Source organism: Phocoena phocoena, chromosome 11 (assembly GCF_963924675.1).
Source record: "Phocoena phocoena chromosome 11, mPhoPho1.1, whole genome shotgun sequence".
Lineage (NCBI taxonomy): Eukaryota > Metazoa > Chordata > Mammalia > Artiodactyla > Phocoenidae > Phocoena > Phocoena phocoena.
This window is the reverse complement of record NC_089229.1, coordinates 70,787,274-70,804,894: the sequence shown is the minus strand read 5'-3', so window position 1 is coordinate 70,804,894 and position 17,621 is coordinate 70,787,274. Positions and strand designations below refer to the sequence as shown.

Below are 17,621 nucleotides of genomic sequence, written 5' to 3'. Positions count from 1 at the left end.
CTATTATGATATATTAATGCATTTTCGAACATTCTCACCTGTTGATAATTTATATGAAAGACATAAACTAGTCTGACAAGACACACACTTTCCTTCATGTTCTCCATAGACTTATGGGAAACCTATGATTGAACAAATACAACTGTATTAACAATAATGACCCAATAATAATTGGGTCAAAAAATCTAAAATGTTGTATAATCAAAATGAGTTTGTTCTCTTATATAATAAACACACACACAGACACACACACACACAGACACACACACACACAGAGTTTCTTACCATTGATGATATCTAGGGAGCTCTCCTGGGAAAAATTGATGGAGCTATGCTAAAGCTTGATAAACTTTTTGTTAAAACCATATAGCCTCAGAAACACAGTTCAGTGCCAAGGCTTAGTTATTAGTAGTGATGTTCCAAGTCAGAATCCTAAGGGAAGATACTAGTGTTTTTAGTTTCTAATGAGTTAAGAAATAAGGACCAAAGTAATACCTACCTCCCTTCCCAAAATAAAATCAAGCAGTTACAAAAAAAAGTTTTGTTTCTGTTATGAAATCCATTCAAATATTTAACATCACAATTGACATGAAGATTTCAGGATAAGAAATAATGACTTTTACCAATGGCATATTAATGAGATACAATGAGGACACTGGCAGATGAAAAGAATGTGATTACATCCTGACTTAAACATGGGTATATATTTTCAACTGATACACAGAAGGAAAATCTGACTTCCTCTTGAGACTGGGGCAGTATTGATTTCTCAGGAAACTAAAGTAGATGACAAATATTTTTTCTTTTTTTTTTACAGTCTAATAGATCAGTGAATATAGTTATGATAGTATTATGATAATATATAACTATCCACTTTGACTTGGTTCCATTATCATTTCAAAATTCTTATATGGCTGAGAGAATGATTGAGTAACTCCTCATGTGCATGAGATTATTTTATGAAAGAGGTTAACTAGCTGCTCACCATTTTCACTGAACAGTGAGCAGGAAGAAATAGTTTCAACTGAAGTAGCAGGTCCCTAAGTTGCGTGGGAATCATGATCATTGACATTATCCTATCGTCTGTCCAGAGCCTCCCTACACATGAGTTCTTGCTGGACACAGAGAAGAATGCCTCTTCTCTGGAAAGGTGGTTAGATGCAACAAAGGCATGACAAAAGAAATTCTGGAACAGCCATTTGTATAAATCTCTTTAAAGAAACGTAGATATAGATATGTCCCTTTGTTCAAGATATCAATAACAATTTTACATTTAAAAAAATGAGGGCTTCCCTGGTAGCACAGTGGTTGAGATTCCACCTGCCGATGCAGGGGACACGGGTTTGTGCCCCGGGCCAGGAAGATCCCACATGCCGCAGAGCAGCTGGGCCCGTGAGCCATGGCTGCTGAGCGTGCGTGTCTGGAGCCTGTGCTCCGCAACGGGAGAGACCACAATAGTGAGAGGCCACAACAGTGAGAGGCCCGTGTACCGCAAAATAATAATAATAATAATAATTAAAAATATAAAATAAAATAAATGAGAAATTGTGAGAAACGTGGAAATCAACATATGCACATATTAAAATACTTTTTCTATCCTTAAAACCATTCATTTGATCCACCTGACTGTTTATCTACTCTGAATAACTCTTCTATTAAATGTGAGTGAACAACACTGGTCCATTACTTTGTAAAACTAGATCAAATGAATAATTTCCATGAACCAAAATGGTTTGTCTCTTGGGACCATGAAGTTCTTTGCATGTTTCAAGTCTGTATGTTTCATGCTTATGATATATTGGTACAGGAACTTTTCTTCTCTAAATTACCTATTGTGATTAGAAAGACAAGGGCATGGTTTTGAATATGTCAGCAGTTTCTTCTCTACTCACAACAGCCATCTCCTTCACCAGCCACCTGTTGAGAGAGCAGCTGGCCTATTTATTGCCTCAGTGGCCTTGGTGTTCTTCCGAGGTGAGGCCAGTTTATCAACCCCATCCAAGTTTTGTTCTGTTCACAAGACATGTGTGGCTGACATTAGCTCACTGCTAAGTCACCAGATGGCTGGGATATTTTCCACAGTCAAGTTAAGTTGGAACTGAGATTTGGAATTCTTGGTAAAGAATTCCTACCCCTTTGTTTTATGTATGCTTATTGTACTAAGAATATAGATTTTTCAATGGCTTAAGAGATCTTGCTGAGATTTTGATCTTTTTGAGACTTATTCTAGATTGAATATCAAAACATAACATGCTATGAAGATATAAAGTTGTTAGTAGTAGGTTTTACTTCTCATTCCAGAAATAACCAGAAACTTCTGTGGGAAGGTTTCTACTGTGTTTGTACCTCTGCACAATGTAGCTTTAATGAAGGTAATAAACAAAAACAAACTTACAAAAACATCATTGCTATCTAAGTGTTTCCCAGTGTCAGGCTCAATTACCAAATAGAAGCTCTTATATAAATATTTTATAATTTCTTAACTCTTCCCCTAGAAGATATTCTTTTCAGATAGTCAGCACAAAGCAAAATAAAGGAGAAGAAATAGAAAGGGACAATCTGATCAACTCCAGTGAGAGCTCTATGTGGGCACTACTGATATTGTGTAGAATGGGGGACAGATAAAATTTCAACAGGGGGTAAAATGGAGAAGATAAGAGATTTCAAAACATGACTAAATAGTTATTGTATTTGATAGACTGAGAAGCCTCGTGATGTCAGGCAAATAAAATATAAAAACAAGAACAAAATCTTAAACTACAGATAGTATTTTTCTAATAAGCCATATTTCAGAATTATCTCCATTTTGTTCCTCATTGTGTAAATGAAGGTGAGCTGCACATAAAGAAGTATGTGGTGGTGAAAGAATGCAGCCAAGCACATGTACCCCCAAAATATCTATCCCACCACTTCCCATAATGCCTCATATTTCCACCATGGCAGTTGTTCTCCTGTGAGCTAAGTCATGGTCTGTTAGTTCCTACCAGTGTCACCCATCAAAGCACCTCTAGTCATCTGTTCATTTCTCCTCCACTCTAACCACCCATATTTAGACATTCAGCTCAACAGCTAGGTTCTCTAACCCTCAGATTCTCTTCCTGCCAAGGTAGCCTATAGAGTACTGCCAAGTTAAACTTCCTTAAGCATGAAGAAAGTTACTCATTTTACTCAAAACCGTATTACCTACACAACCAAGTCCAACTCATTAACTTGGTGTTTAAACCATCGCGATCTGCTGCTTGCGACCTCTCCCTATTCATCTACATGAAAACTTGAGTCTGGTAAATTGGCCTTATCATATCAAAAATCTTCCATCTTGTGTGCCAGTGATCCAACATCTTCCCTTAGCTTTTCCTTTATTTTCCATTTGAAAGCATTCTCCTTAAAGCCTCCTTTAAAACAAGCTCAAACCCAAGGCTTCCACAAACTTTTCCCTGGTCATCAGTAATCCTGAGACTTAAGTCCCATAGCACTGATCATTTGCATCACTAATGTAGCACTTTTTTAATTTATCATTTTTATGTACACACCCTATCTCTCCAAGTAAATTAAGAGCCTCTCCAGGACAGAAACCATTTTTATTCATTTTTTATTTTTTTAACATATTTCTTGAGTATAATTGCTTTACAATGGTGTGTCAGTTTCTGCTTTATAACAAAGTGAATCAGCTATACATATACATATATCCCCATATCTTCTCCCTCTTGCGTCTCCCTCCCACTCTCCCTATCCCACCCCTCTAGGTGGTCACAGAGTACCCAGCTGATCTCGCTGTGCTATGCAGCTGCTTACTACTAGCTATCTATTTTAATATGGTAGTATATATAGGTCCATGCCACTCTCTTACTTGGTCCCAGCTTAGCCTTCCCCGTCCCTGTGTCCTCAAATCCATTCTCTACATCTGCATCTTTATTCCTGTCCTGCCCTTAGGTTTCTCAGAACCTTTTTTTTTTTTTTTTGATTCCATATAAATGTGTTAGCATATGGTATTTGTTTTTGTCTTTCTGACTTACTTCACTCAGTATGACACACTCTAGGTCCATCCACCTCACTGCAAATAACTCAATTTCGTTTCTTTTAATGGCTGAATAATATTCCATTGTATATATGTGCCACATCTTCTTTATCCATTCGTCTGTCGATGGACACTTAGGTTGCTTCCATGTCCTGGCTATTGTAAATAGTGCTGCAATGAACATTGTGGTACATGACTCTTTTTGAATTATGGTTTTCTCAGGGAATATGCCCAGTAGTGAGATTTCTAGATCGTATGGTAGTTCTACATTTAGTTTTTTAAGGAACCTCCATACTGTTCTCCATAGTGGCTGTATCAATTTACATTCCCACCACCAGTGCAAGAGTGTTTCCTTTTCTCCACACCCTCTCCAGCATTTATTGTTTGTAGATTTTTTGATGATGGCCATTCTGATTGGTGTGAGGTGATACCTCATTGTAGTTTTGATTTGCATTTCTCTAATGATTAATGACGTTGAGCATCCTTTCATGTGTTTGTTGGCAATCTGTATATCTTCTTTGGAGAAATGTCTATTTAGGTGTTCTGCTTAATTTTTGAATTGGGTTGTTTGGTTTTTTGATATTGAGCTGCCTGAGCTGCTTGTAAATTTTGGAGATTAATCCTTTGTAAGTTGCTTCATTTGCAAATATTTTCTCCCATTCTGAGGGTTGTCTTTTCATCTGGTTTATGGTATCCTTTGCTGTGCAAAAGCTTTTAAATTTCATTAGGTCCCATTTGTTTATTTTTGTTTTTATTTCCATTTCTCTAGGAGGTGGGTCAAAAAGGATCTTGCTGTGATTTATGTCATAAAATGTTCTGCCTATGTTTTCCTCTAAGAGTTTTATAGTATCTGGATTTACATTTCAGTCTTTAATCCATTTTGAGGTTTTTTTGTGTGTATAGTGTTAAGGAGTGTTCTAATTTCATTCTTTTACATGTGGCTGTCCAGTTTTCCCAGCACCACTTACTGACGAGTCTGTCTTTTCTCCATTGTGTATTCTTGCCTCCTTTATCAAAAATAAGGTGACCACTTGTGCGTGGGTTTATCTCTGAGCTTTCTATCCTGTTTCATTGATCTATATTTCTGTTTTTGTGCCAGTACCATACTGTCTTGATTACTGTAACTTTGTAGTGTAGTCTGAAGTCAGGGAGCCTGATTCCTCCAGCTCCGTTTTCCTTTCTCAAGATTGCTTTGCCTATTTGGGGTCTTTTGTGTTTCCACACACATTGTGAAATTTTTTGTTCTAGTTCTGTGAAAAAGCCATTCGTAGTTTGATCAGGATTGCATTGAATCTGTAGATTGCTTTGGGTAGTATAGTCATTTTCACAATGTTGATTCTTCCAAGCCAAGAACATGGCATATCTCTGCATCTGTTTGTATCACCTCTGATTTCTTTCATCATTGTCTTATAGTTTTCTGCATACAGGTCTTTTGTCTCCTTAGGTAGGTTTATTCCTAGGTATTTTATTCTTTTTGTTGCAGTGGTAAATGGGAGTGCTTCCTTAGTTTCTCTTTCAGATTTTTCATCATTAGTGTATAGGAATGCAAGCGATTTCTGTGCATTAAGTTTTTTATCCTGCTACTTTACCAAATTCATTGATTAGCTCTAGTAGTTTTCTGGTAGCATCTTTAGCATTCTCTATGTATAGTATCATGTCATCTGCAAAGAGATTACATGATAATTCTTCGTTTTTTCCAGTTAGGAATCCTTTTATTTCTTTTTCTTCTCTGATTGCTGTGGCTAAAACTTCCAAAACTATATTGAATAATAGTGGTGAGAGTGGACAACCTTGTCTTTTTCCTGGTTCTAGAGGAAATGGTTTCACTTTTTCACCATTGAGAACGATGTTGGCTGTGGATATGTCATATATTGCCTTTATTATGTTGAGGCAAGTTCCCTCTATGCCTACTTTCTGGAGGGTTTTAATCATAAATGCGGGTTGAATTTTGTCAAAAGCTTTTTCTGCACCTATTGTGATGATCATATGTTTTTTCTCCTTCTGTTTGTTAATATGGTTTATCACATTGTTTGATTTTGCGTGTATTGAAGAATCGTTGCATTCCTGTGTTAAACCCCACTTGATCATTGTGTATCATCCTTTTAATGTGCTTTTGGATTCTTTTTGCTAGTATTTTGTTGAGGATTCTTGCATCTATGTTCATCAGTGATATTGGCCTGTAGTTTTCTTTCTTTGTGACATCTTTGGTTTTGGTATCAGGGTGATGGTGGCCTCATAGAATGAGTTTGGGAGTGTTTCTCCCTCTAGTATATTTGGGAAGAGTTTGAGAAGGATAGGTGTTAGCTCTCTAAATGTTTGATAGAATTCACCTGTGAAGCCATCTGGTCCTGGGCTTTTGTTTGTTGGAAGATTTTTTTTTTTTTTTTTTTTTTTGCAGTACATAGGCCTCTCACTGTTGTGGCCTCTCCTATTGCAGAGCACCATCTCCTGACACGCAGGCTGAGTGGCCATGGCTCACGGGCCCAGCCACTCCGTGGCATGCGGGATCTTCCCGGACCGGGGCACAAACCTGTGGCCCCTGCATCAGCAGGTGGACTCTCAACAACTGCGCTACCAGGGAAGCCCAGTTGGAAGATTTTTAATCACAGTTTCAATTTCAGTGCTTGTGATTGGTCTCTTTATATTTTCTATTTCTCCCTTGTTCAGTCTCAGAAGGTTGTGCTTTTCTAAGAATGTGTCCATTTCTTCCAGGTTGTCCATTTTATTGGCATAGAGTTGTTTGTAGTAATCTCTCATGATCCTTTGTATTTCTGCAGTGTCAGTTGTTACTTCTCCCTTTTTATTTCTAACTCTATTGATTTGAGTCTTCTCCCTTTTTTTCTTGATGAGTCTGGCTAAGGGTTTTTCAATTTTGTTTATCTTCTCAAAGAAGCAGCTTTTAGTTTTATTGATCTTTGCTATCGTTTCCTTCATTTCCTTTTCATTTATCTCTGATCTGATCCTTATGATTTCTTTCCCTCTGCTAAATTTGGGGGTTTTTTGTTCTCCTTTCTCTAATTGCTTTAGGTGTAAGTTTAGGTTGTGTATTTGAGACATTGCTTGTTTCTTGAGGTAGGATTGTATTGCTATAAACTTCCCTCTTAGAACTGCTTTTGCTGCAACCCATAGGTTTTGGGTCATCATGTATTCATTGTCATTTGTTTCTAGGCATTTTTTGATTTTTTCTTTGATTTCTTCAGTGATCTCTTGGTAATTAACTAATGTATTGTTTAGCCTCCATGTGTTTGTATTTTTTACAGATCTTTTCCTGTAATTGATATCTAGTCTCATAGCATTGTGGTCAGAAAAAATACTTGATACAATTTCAATTGTCTTAAATTTACCAAGGCGTGCTTTGTGACCTAAGATATGATCTATCCTGGAGAATGCTCTATGAGCACTTGAGAAGAACGTATATTCTGTTGTTTTTGGATGGAATATCCTATAAATATCAATAAAGTCCAACTTGTTTAATGTATCATTTAAAACTTGTGTTTCCTTATTTATTTTCATTTTGGTTGATCTGTCCATTGGTGAAAGTTGTGTGTTGAAGTCCCCTATGATTGTGTTACTGTCGATTTTCCCTTTTATGGCTGTTAACATTTGCCTTATGTATTGATTTGCTCCTATGTTGGGTGCATAAATATTTACAATTTTTATGTCTTCTTCTTAGATTGATCCCTTGATCATTATGTAGTGTCCTTCTTTGTGTCTTATAATAGTCTTTATTTTAAAGTCTATTTTGTCTGATATGAGAATTGTGGATCCATCTTTCTTTTGATTTCCATTTGCATGGAATATCTTTATCCATAAACTCACTTTCAGTCAGTATGTATCCCTAGGTCTGAAATGGGTCTCTTGTAGACAGCATATATACAGGTCCTTTTTTTGTGTCCATTCAGCCAGTCTATGCCTTTTGGTTGCAGCATTTAATGCATTTACCTTTAAGGTAATTAGTGATATGTATGTTCCTATTACCATTTTCTTAATTGTTTGGGGTTTGTTATTGTAGGTCTTTTCCTTCTCTTGTGTTTCCTGCCTAGAGGAGTTCCTTTAGCATTTGTCATACAGCTGGTTTGGTGGTGCTGAATTCTCTTAACTTTTGCTTGTCTGTAAAGGTTTTAATTTCTCTGTCAAATCTGAATGAGATCCTTGCTGGGTAGAGTAATCTTAGTTATAGGTTTTTTTCCTTTCATCACTTTAAATATGTCTTGCCACTCCCTTCTGGCTTGCAGAGTTTCTGCTGAAAGATCAGTTGTTAACCTTATTGGGATTTCCTTGTACATTATTTGTTGCTTTCTCCTTGCTGCTCTTAATATTTTTTCTTTATATTTAATTTTTGATAGTTTGATTAATATGTGTCTTTTGTGTTTCTCCTTGAATTTATCCTGTATGGGACTCTCTACACTACCTGGACTTGATTGACTATTTCCTTTCCCATTTTAAGGAATTTTTCAACTAAAATCTCTTCAAATATTTTCTCAGTCCCTTTCTTTTTCTGTTATTCTTCTGGGATCCGTATAATTCGAATGTTGGTTTATTTAATGTTGCCCCAGAGGTCTCTAAGACTGTCCTCAATTCTTTTCATTCTTTTTTCTTTATTCTGCTCTGCAGTAGTTATTTCTACTCTTTTATCTTACAGGTCACTTTTCCGTTCTTCTGCCTCAGTTATTCTGCTATTGATTCCTTCTAGAGAATTTTTAATTTCATCTATTGTGTTGTTCATCATTGTTTCTTTGCTCTTTATTTCTTCTAGGTCCTTGTTAAACGTTCCTTGTATTTTCTCCATTCTATTTCCAAGATTTTGGATTTTCTTTACTGTCATTACTCTGAAATCTTTTTCAGATAGACTGACTATTTCCTCTTTATTTTTTTGGTCTGGTGGGTTTTTACCTTGCTCCTTCATCTGCTGTGTGTTTCAATTTCTCATTTTGCTTAACTTACTGTGTTTGGGGTCTCCTTTTCACAGGCTGCAGGTTCATATTTCCCATTGTTTTTGGTGTCTGCCCCCAGTGGCTAAGTTTGTTTCAGTGGGTTGTGTAGGCTTCCTGGTGGAGGGGACTGTTGCCTGTGTTCTGGTGGATGAGGCTGGATCTTCTCGTGGGCAGGACTGCATCCAGTGGTGTGTTTGGGGTGTCTGTGAGCTTATTATGATTTTAGGCAGCCTCTCTGCTAATGGATAGGGTTATGTTCCTGTCTTGCTTTTTGTTTGGCATAGGGTGTCCAGCACTGTAGCTTGCTGGTCATTGAGTGGAGCTGAGTCTTAGCATTGAGATGGAGATCTCTGAGAGAGCTTTCACTGTTTGATATTATGTGGAGCTGAGAGGTCTCTGGTGGACCAATATCCTAAACTTGACTCTCCCACCTCAGGGGCAGAAGCCTGACATCTGGTCAGAGCACCAAGTCCCTGTCAGCCATGTGGCTCAAAGGAAAATGGAGAAAGAAAGAAAGAGAGAAAGAGAGAAAGGAAGAAAGGAAGGCAATAAAATAGTTATTAAAATAAAAAAATTTTTTAATTATTAAAAATTAAAAAAAATTTAAGTAATAAAAAAAGAATAAAAAAAAGAAGAAGAGAGCAACCGAACCAAAAAACAAATCCACCAATGATAACAAGCACTAAAAACTATACTTAAAAAAAAAAAATGAATATACAGTACCCTAAGACAAATGGTAAAAGCAAATCTATACAGACAAAATCACACAAAGAAGCATGCACATACACACTCCCAAAAAGAGAAAAGGGAAAAAAATATATATTTTTTTTAAAAAAAGGAAGAAGAGAGTAAACAAACCAATAAACAAATCTATCAATGATAATAAACTCTTAATACTGAACTAAGATAAACATAAAACCAGAAACAAATTAGATGCAGAAAGCAATCCCCAAGTCTACAGTTGCTCCCAAAGTCCACTGTTCAATTTTGGGATGATTTGTTGTCTATTCAGGTATTCCAGAGATGCAGGGTACATCAAGTTGATTGTGGAGATTTAATCCAATTCTCCTGAGGCTGCTGGGAGAAATTTCCCTTTCTCTTCTTTGTTCACACAGCTCCTGGGGTTCAGCTTTGGATTTGGCCCCTCTTCTGCGTGTAGGTTACCTGAGGGCATTTGTTCTTCATTCAGACAGGATGGGGTTAAAGTAGTAGCTGATTAGGGGGCTCTGGCTGACTCAGGCCGGGGGAAGGGAGGGGTATGGAATGCAGAGCGAGCCTGTGGTGGCAGAGGACAGCATGACGTTGCAACAAACTGAGTTCTCCTGGGGAAGTTGTCCCTGGATCACAAGACTCTGGCCATGGTGGGCTGCACAGGCTTCCACGAGGGGAGGTGTGGATAGTGATGTGTGCTTGCACACAGGCTTCTTGGTGGCTGCAGCAGCAGCCTTAGCAGCTCATGCCCATCTCTGGTGTCCGCACTGATAGCCACAGCTCACACCCATCTCTGGAGCTTGTTTAGGCAGTGCTCTGAATCCCCTCTCCTGCACACCCCGAAACAATGGTCTCTTGCCTCTTAGGTAGTTCCGGACATTTTCCCAGACTCCCTCCTGGCTAGCTGTGACACACTAGCCCCCTTCAGGCTGTGTTCACGCAGCCAACCCCTGTCCTATCCCTGGGATCTGACCTCCAAAGCCCGAGCCTCATCTCCCAGCTCCCACCTGCCCCAACGGGTGAGCAGACAAGCCTCTTAGGCTGGTAAGTTCTGATCGGCACTGATCCTCTGTGCCGGAATCTCTCCGCTTTGCCCTCTGCACCCCTATTGCTGTGCTCTCCTCTGTGGCTCTGAAGCTTCCTTCCCTGCCACCTGTGATCTCCACCAGTGAAGGGGCTTCCTAGAGTGTGGAATCTTTCCCTCCTTCACAGCTCCCTTCTAGAGGTGCAGGTCCTGTCCCTATTCTTTTGTCTCTGTTTTTTCTTTTTGTTTTGCCCTACCCAGGTATGTGGGGAGTTTCTTGCCTTTTGCAAAGTCTGAGGTCTTCTGCTAGCGTTCAGTAGGTGTTCTGTAGGAGTTGTTCCATGTGTAGATGTATTTCTAATGTATTTGTGGGGAGGAAGGTGATATCCACGTCTTACTCCTCTGCCATCTTGAAGGTCTCCAGAAACCATATTTTAGACCTATGGTCTCACTAGTATCTATCACATTGCCCTACTCAGATTAGCCACTTACTTGGTGTTCATGGATGCTAAGGATCAATTTACCAGGTTAAGAAGAATTAATTGATTTTCATAATACTTTATATCTGTAGATATAAAACTAAAAAGTTTTATTAGTTTTTATGCTTTTTGGCTGCAAGTAACACAATACCTCACTAAAAGTGGGTTAAATATAGGAGTTCAACTTCATTTTGATCACATGAAAACATTTCAGGAATAATTTTTCCCAGCCTAGATCAGTGGGTCAATGAGGCCTAGGCCTTGAGTTGGCTTCCTGTCTTTATCTTAGCCTTCTCTTCATTGTCACAAATGTCTACTGTAACTCCAAGCATCACATCCTCCCATGGCTAAACTTCAGCTGGGAAGGCTGATAAGGTGTTTTTCCTTGCCATCTTTCTCTTTTCTCAGGAAGAAAAATCCCAGAAATACTTCAGTAGACTTCCCCAGAAATAGTTTAGGCCAGTGAGTGATTATATGCCTGTCTCTTAGCTATTAAGAAAGCTGGAAAAGAAGTGTCTGAAATATTTAGCTTTCATTATGGGAGCTGGAGTTCTACAAAAATGAAGAAGGGAATGACTTTTGGGCAGGCAATCAATCATATCTATAACCAGTAACATTCAGAGTCAAGGAACTGTGGTTAAGTACCTACCATACTAGCTACTTTCACATATGTTGAGTTATTTATTTCTCAAAGCAATTCTGTGAGACTGGTAGTATTTTCCATTTTACAGATGAAGAAACTGAAGCTCAGAGAGGTTACAGAGTTATCAAAATTAACTAAGTAGGAGAGATGAATTTTTAAGTCCTTCTTATAAGGCCAAGGCCAGGGTGTTTTCTACTGTGTCTCTGAGTCTCAAAGCAAAAAATTTTGATGATAGATGGAGAAGAAAATATCTAACCAGAATAGGAAAGGGAGTGTACCTAGCATATAGTAAGAGGGGAACTAGAGACAGAACAAATAAATTGGCCTTCTAACAGTGAGGCTGCCTATAGGGGATGGGGGAAGTTTAGCCAAGGATCAACTCTATTTAAGAGTTTTAAGAACTTTTCAAAATTATACAATTATTTCTATAAATGGAAAAATATTTAACCTTTTGAGAAAATTCATCCTGACATTATGTATTATGTATGTACAGTTGACCCTTGAACAATGCAGGTTTGACTGCAAGGGTCTGCTTATACACAGATATTTTTCAATAATAAGTACTGCAGTACTACACAATCCATGGTTGGTGAAATCCACGGATGCAGAGAAACCACAAATATGGAGGACCGACTATAAGTTATATGCAGATTAACCCCCCATGGTTGTTCAAGGTTCAACTGAATAGCATTTGAGGAGCTGTCACAAAGTGGAATTTTTCAGAAGATACAATGTATGGAGAATCTAAAGGATAGCCTGTATTTCAGCTGAGCTTTTAAATATTCTCAACATTTTGTATTTTATCCTCTTTGTCCAAGAGTAGATAGTAGGAGTCCTCCATAACTAAGGATTATGGTTTTTCTTTATTTTTAAATTTCATTGTTTAAGGTTTTCCAAAAAGTGACAATTTATTTTCATTTTCTCAATAAGTTCACACAAAATTTCAAAGGGAAGAATCTCAAAAAGAATAAAAAACAATATATGTCTCTTTTGAGATTTCTTTAGATTTTTATGGTGTCTTAGGACTTCTGGAAAATAGCATCCTAAACATCTTTTTTTTGTTGTTGTTGAAGCAGTTGGGGAGGAGAAAGGAGAGGGTGGCTGGAGTTACCCCAGCCCCTATCTAGAGCTTCAGAGCAGTGTGTACAATTGATATATGGTATGCTGTTCCTTTGTAAAAGCACCAAGAGTATTAAAATACTCCTATTATCTGTGCTTAGCCTCAAGCTTCTTCTAATGATCCTTCCAGATCCTGCAAGAACTCAGACTAAATAGACTCTACGAGTTCAACTGGGAGCATCACATTGACAATTAATGGTTTTCATCAGGATCCCTAAATTATGACATCTAGCTGCAAATCATTTATTCTTTCAAAGGTTCTTGGGCAGCTTATTGAAATATCTAACCTTTGCTCTGACCTTCCCTCTCAAAGGAAAAAAATAAACAACCAATCAAGTAGAAATTCTTTGTGACTTGTTCAGGATCCAGTAGTATGCATGTTACATTTATGCAAATGAAACCCTTTTCGTTTGTCATTTGAACTTGTATTATTTTCATCTAAATATGTTGTGCTTATTTTTTTTCTTTTAAGTTTTATTCTGCATCCCACTCTGAAAAAAAATGCATTTTTTAAAGTAGCTTAATAGCTGAAAATATGTTAAGAGTTTATGGGTAAGATCCTGCTCTTCCTGTTAGGCCCATCAAAAAAGTTCAACAAGTTATTTGTAAAAGAAAGAGAAGAATGATCTGCATTATATAGATGACTTTTGAGTGTCCTATAGCAAAACTGAAGGAGTGCTATTCCTCACAACTGAGTTTTCTGGCTCTATCATAATGTGAAATTGAGAAGATATATTTGGAAATACATAATCCTAAAAGATCAAAGCAAATCCATGTGAACTTTTGAACCTGAACCTACCTTAATCAAAATTTCAGGACTGAAGAGGTCATTTATGTGCTGGCTTCTTCCCACTACAACCAATTGACTAACTTGATATTGTAAATGTCAGTGCCTTTTCTCATTTCAGTACAGTAATTAAGAATTTTTGTTCAAAACCTGACTCTTCATGAACTAGCTGTGTGACTTGAGATCAGCCACTTAAAATCACTCCATTTGTTTCTCACCCATTCAAATAGTATAATAGAGGGGTCATTCTACCACAATGAGTTTTTTTTTAATTTTTATTTTCTGTGGGAATATAGTTGATTTACAATGTTGTGTTAGTTTCAGGTGTACAGCGAAGTGATTCAGTTGAACATATGCATATATCTATTCTTTTTCAAATTCTTTCCCCATTTAAATTATTACAGAATATTGAGCAGAATTCCCTGTGCTGTACAGTAGGTCCTTGTTGGTCACCTAATTTAAATATAGTAATGTGTATATGTCAATCCCAAACTCCCAATTTATCCCTCCCTCCCCCCACCTTTCCCCTTTGGTAACCATAAGTTCATTCTCTAAGTCTGTGAGTCTGTTTCTGTTTTGTAAATAAGTTCATTTCTATCAAGATAAGTTAATTTGTATCATTTTTTTAAGATTCTGCATATGAGCGATATCATATGATATTTGTTTTTCTCTGTCTGACTTACCTCACTTAGTATGATAATCTCCAGGTCCATCCAGGTTGCTGCAAATGGCATTATTTAATTCTTTTTAATGGCTGAGTAATATTCCTATATATATATATATATATATATATATATACACACATATATATATATATACCACATCTTCTTTATCCATTCATCTGTTGATAGACATTTAGGTTGTTTCTATGTCTTGGCTATTGTAAATAGTACTGCAATGAACATTGGGGTACATGTATCCTTTAGAACCATGGTTTTCTCTGGATATATGTCCAGGAGTGGGATTGCAGGATCACATGGTAGGTCTATTTTTAGTTTTTTTAGGACCCTCCATACTGTTCTCCATAGTGGCTGTACCAGTCTACATTCCTACCAACAGTGTAGGAGGGTTCCCTTTTCTCCACAACCTCTCCAGCATTTATTGTTTGTAGACTTTTTGATGATAGCCATTCTCACCTGTGTGAGGTGATGTCTCATTGTAGTTTTGCTAGATTACATGCTGAATACATATGAGGAGAATATTTAACACTTGGTGACTAGTAAGTGCTAAATGAATGTGAGCTATTAAAATTATTATTTTCCCTATTTTCATCTCACCTAATATAACCCTGACCAAGCCACAGAGTCCAAAGACCAGACAGATTTCAGTTCCCCAAATTTGCTACAAACTGTGACGTTGCACTACTCACTTAGCCCTTATGATTCTATTTCCTAACTCTTAAGGTGAAGTTTCGGGTCCAAATATTCTTTGAGAACACATTAGTATTTTACTCGCATGCAGTAGGTCAGGTGTGCCTACGCACCAGTCCACCCACTGACTTTTTGTGTTCATTCAAACCGCAACCTCCCTCTGGCCTCTATGACTGGTCCCTACCATGCTCCCCAGTCTGACTCCCTAATCATCCATATCAAGCTTCAAAAATTGCCCCCCTCTCCAACCCCAACCTCTTCCTAGAAAAATATACTTGCTCTGGACCCAGTTTTCTTAAAATCGTAATGTTGACACAAGTTGGCCTGATTAACTCATCTATAGTAAAGTGCAGTGAATGTTAATCTGTTACTATTCCCAGACAAAACATGTGTTGTTTTTATTTTTTAATTGGAGTTGGTGGCGGGGAGGATAAGGAGAAAGAGGAATGTCAGGCACCATGGCAGAAGAGGCTACAGGAGGAGCCGGAAGAAGCCTATCTCTGGTCAGGCAGCGCTTGCATTATCCTGTCCTTGGCACAAGCCAAATCAGACAGCCTGAACCCCTTACTTATCGTGAGATGACTAGATCCTTGAGATGGACTATTCCTGTGTGTTCATTCCAGTACGGAAATGACATGCCAGGAAATTCCCAGAATGCCAGGACTCACTGGAAGTGTTACTATTTTTACTGCCACCTGTTTCCTACATTACTATTTGTGTTTATTTTGAAATATAATTAGAGGCAAGGCAGCTTAACCATCTCTATGTCTGCCTTGGCTACAACTTAACCTCAAAAACAAAATTTAACCAGAATATACCTAAAATATTTTTCAAATTTAACAGTTAATGAGATAAACTAAGACGAAATACCATTTAGAAGAAAGAAGAGAAAACTAAAAGACAACGGGAACTTTTCAATATTAATATGTGAAAAATCACAGCCAATAGTTTCCAGTTTTATGTAAGGCAAAACAATGGAATAGCATGGGCCTACGTTATAACATCGTGCTATTTTTAAAACATTTTGATACTTTATTGCCAAAAGTTTTCCTATACAGCCTAGATGACCACTTGGTATAGATGCTATAAAAGAGATTCAGATACTGAGGGGAGATTAGACAGTATGACTTCCAAGGCCTCTTCTAACACTGAAAAATAAATATGATAAGACTCCTATTCTATTAAATCCACTGTTTGAGATACTTATTGAATTGAGTTGGGGATAGAAAAGCCAGAAAAAACAGGATAAACATCTTAGAGTTGGAATCAACCCAACTGAGGTTCAAATCCTATTGCTTATGAATCTTTTTATGCAACATAAGCAGAAATATGTAACATTTAGGTGCAGTAATCTAAAAGAGTAATTGTAAAAATTGAATTAAACAAGATTGTGTCTAATGCATCATGCTGGACACAGAGTAAGAGATGAATGAATGAGGTCTCATTATTTGTGTGTACAGTCCACCGGGAGATGGCAAGAGAAATGGCAATAGGAGGAAAAGGCAACAGCTGGGAGAATATGCATGATGACAGAGAATGAAGGCAGTAGACTGACTAAGATGGGAAAGTGGAGAATGAAAATAGGGTAAAGAAACCAAAGTAAGAAAAGTGGAGAAAGCTTTCCCGGATAGACAATCAATAGTCAAAGCCACATCCATACAGTGGACTAGTATGTGTCCAGTTACTGTGAGTTCAGCCATCACTCCTCTCCCCACTCACTCTTTTCCAGCCTCCTTTCCTCTCTGCTGCCCACAGATGCACAGAATGCTTCCTCCTCTGGGCCTTTGGAATGGCTGTTTTTCTCCCCAAGTTCCTCCAGATAGACATATGAGCATTCCTTTTTCTTTTAATTAGGTCTCTGTTCAAATGTCAGCACCTTCTCAATGAGACCTACATGGACCACAAAAAGAAAAATGACAACTCCCCTCTCCCACTCTCAATTCTCCTCATGCTGCTCTATTTTCTGCTTAGCAAGTAACAGATAATTGTCTTTTTATAGCACTTAACAAATAGATGAAGTATTTATTATATTTATTGTATGCTTGTTTCATTAAAATGTCAACTCCATGAGGTCAGGGATTTTGCCTGACTTGTTCATTTATATTACCTTGGTGCCTAAAACTGTCTAGCACGTGGCAGGTGGTCAGTAATTTTTTTTGTGTGAATTCATGAATGAAAATTGAAGGGAAAAAAAAGGAAGAGGAAACTAATCACAGACTCAGGAAAATTATTTTCTAATTTTTCATTTTAATTAGTATTCCCAGTGCTGTGACAGGAGCATAACATTACACACTAGAAAGGTCTCAACATCTAATTATATTTTAAATTATAATTGTTAGCTTTGAGTTTTAATAACATCATTTGCCTTCTATTCTACTCTAACTGACTCTAAATAGGCCTAGAACTTGAAAGACTATAAGCAGGGAACGTCAACTATACGTATTAAAATGTTTAATATTGTAAACTCTAAAAATATGCTGGTCTCCAAAAATTAGCTAATTATGCAAAATATCTACTTACATGTTTGGTTATATACCAA

At 37.5% G+C, this 17,621-nt stretch overlaps 1 protein-coding gene across 2 annotated transcripts in view; it reads left to right on the top strand.

The window, feature by feature from the left end:
* The window catches only part of PDZRN4 (PDZ domain containing ring finger 4), a 375,783-nt gene that overhangs the window by 269,362 nt on the left and 88,800 nt on the right, over nucleotides 1-17,621 (top strand). The gene's annotated exons all lie outside the window — the stretch shown is intronic.